The sequence below is a fragment of the Glycine max genome, chromosome 5 (genome assembly GCF_000004515.6).
Source record: "Glycine max cultivar Williams 82 chromosome 5, Glycine_max_v4.0, whole genome shotgun sequence".
Lineage (NCBI taxonomy): Eukaryota > Viridiplantae > Streptophyta > Magnoliopsida > Fabales > Fabaceae > Glycine > Glycine max.
The window spans coordinates 13,085,473-13,090,515 of NC_038241.2; the positions used below are offsets into that span (position 1 = coordinate 13,085,473).

General features: G+C 38.1%; 1 non-coding gene across 1 annotated transcript; it reads right to left on the minus strand.

The window, feature by feature from the left end:
- Window positions 1–2,737: 2,737 nt before the first annotated feature.
- Window positions 2,738–2,844, minus strand: LOC113001772 (small nucleolar RNA R71). Its single transcript, XR_003267258.1, has one exon. It is a non-coding gene; the product is annotated as a small nucleolar RNA R71 (small nucleolar RNA).
- Window positions 2,845–5,043: the final 2,199 nt, after the last annotated feature.

The following is a 5,043-nucleotide window of genomic DNA, read 5'->3' on the forward strand; positions in this document are numbered from 1 at the left end:
AAACACACAAAATGAAAATACTAAGTATTTATTACCTATACTTAACAAAAAATACTTATAACACTACACAATAACCATAAATTGGGAGAGTTTGATACAATTTATACAAGTTTTATACACAAAAGTTAGTCATTTTCACCGACTAACAACTCCCCCAAATTTACAGTTTTGCTTGTCCTCAAGCAAAAAGAGAACAACTCACTTGTCCCCAAGTGACAATGACATGCAGTGACTATGTACAAAGGTGTATGTGATGTGCCATCATTTTCTTCTATTTCTTAAACCCTTTTTGCTCCATTTTAATTACTAATTAGTCTTAATTGTCAAATTAATTAGACAGTTTTATTATTTGGGCTCATTTACCTAATTTGATGTTTTTAATCTAATTTCAAGAATTAATGAAACATTGGGCTTAATCTGGATTTTTGTTGTGGACTTGAAGAGGGCAAACAAAGCAGCGCGTAATAGTAGATTGCAATAGGGCCCAGTGACTTTGAGTGACTCTTTTTAAATAGCAGCCTTGGGATTTGTGAAAGGCTATTCTGTTAGACTATTATTCAGAGCATAGGGTTTATGGCTTTTACGTTTTTTGGTTCTAATGCTACTGTTCACGTAATGCAATTTTCCATTTTCTGCTTCTAATTACAATTTCGTTCTTGTTTCTTCTTCTGCCTTCATTTACGTTTCTGCTTCATTTATGTTTCTGCTTTTAGTTTCATTTACGTTTTATGTTTGAATCTATGGAAGGCTAAATATTCTAGTGTTGTTTCCTTTTGAGAACGAAGCTCAACTCTCTTTGAGTTTTAGTTTATAATGTGGCTTCCTGGCAGTTTTCCCTTCACCAGTTAACCCAAATTCGTTAACATTAATCTATGCACGCTTCGTGTTTGATTAATTGCCTCTGAGCCTAACTTGCGTTCATGCTTAATGGACGAAGGGCTAACTGGTGTATGTGTTGCCTAATCACGTATTGACAACCCTAAGTTGATTTTCGCTTAGTAAATTGAAATAGGGTTGGATTAAGTGGTTAATTGTTAGGGACGAATTCTCCATAACCCAGGACAAGAGAATGGCTTCTGAATCAGAGGAAACAACCCATTTTTAATATTATTAGTTTCGTATTCCAGTTTACTTGTTCTGCTCCTTAAATCACAAAACAAACAAACCCCCCAATCGTTACTGTTACTGCAAGTATATTATGAACATTTGGTTTATCATTGCTCGTTGGGAAACGACCTAGGATCACTTCCTAGTTATTGCATTTTCATGTTTATTTGATTCGGGTATGGCCTCGATCAAATTTGGCGCCGTTGCCGGGGAGCAGTGTCCAAAGGTTCATAATAGCTAGTGTCGTGTTAGTGTTTAATTATTTCGTGTTTTATGTTTAATTGTTAGTGCTTGTGTTACTGTTGTTTAGTGTCTTGTTATTTTGTTTAGTGTATGTTCTGTTTTAGTTTTCCAATCAAGCGCTTCCCCTGTTTCAGTTTTGGATGTTTTGCTATGAATAGTGTTTTGCAACGGACTTAGCGACCACTTTTGCTTGCTGCAAAATAGAGTAGTAGTAGAAATCATGTAGCGACGGATTTTAGCGACCACCCATGCTGAATTATTTGGGATTTTTTGTTTTAGTAGCTAGGGTTGTTATTTTTGGCTGAATTTTTTTGTGGTAACTTCTTTTAATCTATATTTTGTGGGGAAAATAGCTAGAGCCTTTAGTTTGGTCAGATTTGGAAGTTTAAAAAAAGTAGCAAATTTTGTTTTTGTCAAAACTTCAAACGACCATAACTTTTGCTCCGGTTATCAGAATCGCAATTATTATATATGTATTTGGGGTAGGAAAAAATTTCCCATGCCGTGACAACCGGCCTATGGTTGGCTGAGGTCTCCATCATCCATAAAAAAGTGATTCTATCAAAAGTTTTTTATTTTTCAAGTTTTATTCACTTATTTTTCTCAACCTACCATTTTTAGCTTCCATAGTTAGACTTTGAATTTTTGTTTGAAATTTTATGTACTATCTTCTCATCATTTTATAAGGTTGATCAAAAAATTTCAAGTCATTTGGATATCATTTAAGGGTAGCTATAGTTCAAACCCACACCTTCGTTTACATGACAAGGCAACTAGTTGTGCATGCTGAATGTAGTGTATGACTAGAGGCAATCCATCTGACTTACAACCCTTTGATCCTGAGATAGATAGGACATTTCATAGATTAGTTAGGCATCATTTTATACCTTTTGATCATCCTGAGCATTCCATTACTGGTGAATCTGTGCATTCTGTTATTGGTGATTTTGAACATCCTGATTTTGAGCATTACAATTTTGAGCATTCTGATTTTGAACATTCTGAGAACATGGCACAACCTCCACCCCGTGAGAGGACTCTAAGGGAAATGGATGCACCTGATTTCACCTACGAAAGCTTGTGCATCCAATACCCTGATGAGGATGTCCCATATGTTCTTAAAAATGGACTGATCCATTTGCTTCCAAAGTTTCATGGCCTTACAGGTGAAGACCCGCACAAACATCTGAAAGAATTTCATATTGTCTACTCCACCATGAAACCCCCAAATGTCTAAGAGGATCACATATTTCTGAAGGCTTTTCCTCATTCTTTAGAGGGAGTGGCAAAGGACTGGCTGTATTACCTTGCTCCAAGGTCCATCACGAGCTGGGATGACCTTAAGAAAGTATTCTTAGAAAAAATTTTCCTTGCTTCCAGGACCACGACCATCAGGAAGGATATCTCAAGTATTAGACAACTCAGTGGAGAAAGCCTATATGAATACTGAGAGAGATTTAAAAAACTATGTGCCAATTGCCCTCACCATCAGATTTCGGAGCAGCTTCTTCTCTAATATTTTTATGAAGGACTCAGTAATATGGAGAAAAGTATGATAGATGCTGCCAGTGGTGGAGCCCTTGGAGACATGACTCCTGCTGAAGCCAGAAACTTGATTGAGAAGATGGCTTCCAACTCCCAGCAGTTTAGCGCCAGAAATGATGCCATAGTCATTAGAGGAGTGCATGAGGTAGCTACAAACTTATCAGCATCATCTGAAACTAAGAAGCTTGAAGGCAAACTGGATGCATTGGTTAACTTGGTAACCCAGCTGGCCTTGAATCAGAAATTTGTACCTATCGCAAGAGTTTGTGGTTTATGCTCCTCTGCTGACCACCATATAGACCTCTGCCCTTCCATGCAGCAACCTGGAGCAATTGAGCAGTCTGAAGCTTATGCTGCAAACATTTAAAATAGACCTCCTCAACCTCAGCAGCAAAATCAACCACAGCAGAACAATTATGACCTCTCCAGCAACAGATACAACCCTAGATGGAGGAATCACCCTAATCTCAGATGGTTTAGCCCTCAACAACAACAACAACAGCCTACTCCTTCCTTCCAAAATGCTGCTGGCCCAAGCAGACCATACATTCCTCCACCAATCCAACAATAGCAGCAGCCCCAGAAACAGCAAACAGTTGAGGCTCCTCCGCAACCTTCCCTCGAAGAACTTGTGAGGCAAATGACTATACAGAACATGCAGTTTCAACAAGAGACCAGAGCCTCCATTCAGAGCTTAACTAATAAGATGGGACAATTGGCTACACAATTAAATCAACAACAGTCCCAGAATTCTGACAAGCTGCCTTCTCAAGCTGTCCAAAATCCCAAAAATGTCAGTGCCATTTCATTGAGGTCAGGAAAGCAGTGTCAAGTACCTCAACCCATAGCACCTTTCTCATCTGTAATTGAACTTGCCAAACTTCACTCTACTCCAGAAAAAGGTGATGACAAAAATTTACCTAACAATTTCTGTGCAGGTGAATCTTCCACTGGTAATTCTGATTTGCAGAAGTAGCACATCCCTCCTCTTCTATTCCCTCCAAGAGCAGTTTCCAACAAAAAAATGGAAGAGGCAAAGAAAGAGATCTTGGAAACATTTAGAAAAGTAGAGGTAAACATACCTCTGCTGGATGCAATAAAGCAAATTCCAAGATATGCTAAATTCTTGAAGGAGTTGTGCACTAATAAGCGGAAGCTTAAAGGAAGTGAACGAATTAGCATGGGCAGAAATGTCTCCGCATTGATTGGTAAATCTGTCCCCCAAATTCCTTAAAAATGTAAAGATCCAAGTACATTCAGCATACCTTGTATTATAGGGAATAGTAAGTTTGACAATGCCATGCTAGATTTAGGAGCTTCTATTAGTGTTATGCCTCTGTCTATTTTTAATTCTCTATCTCTAGGTCCCTTGCAGTCAACTGATGTGGTAATTCATTTAGCTAATAGAAGTGTTGCCTATCCTGTTGGTTTCATAGAAGATGTCTTAGTTAGAGTTGGTGAACTGATTTTCCCTGTTGATTTTTATTTTTTGAATATGGAGGATGGATTTTCTCAAGGATCAGTTCCCATCATTCTAGACAGACCATTTATGAAAACTGCTAGAACTAAGATAGATGTATATGCAGGCACACTATCCATGGAGTTTGGTGATATAACTGTTCATTTTAATATTTTGGATGCTATGAAATACCCATCTAAAGATCTTTCTGTATTTCGTGCTGAAATAATTGACCATGTAGTTGATGAATACATGACTGATCTTTATTCTAATCTGCATGCCTCTCACTCTTCATGCATTGAGTCTGAAATTGTACTTGATCATATGTCTGAATTTGATGCTGAGAGTGAATCTAAAATTGATATTGATTGCATGTCTGGTGGTGGTGTTTTACCTCTCAAGATTGATTTTATAGAGTTAGATAGGACTAACCATGTTTCAGGAAGTACACATACCTCTGACTTTCTTTATGAGGTACAGGCTGAGAAACCATCTCCTTCTACCACTATCCAGCCGGCCACACCAGAATTGAAGCCTCTGCCATCAAATTTAAAATACGCTTACTTGGATGATAGCAAAAGTTTTCCAGTGATTATATCTGCCTCCCTTGCTGATGAGCAAGAGGAGAAGTTGTTGTCTGTTCTCAAGAAGCATAAAAAGGCTATAGGCTAGACCCTGGCGGACATTCC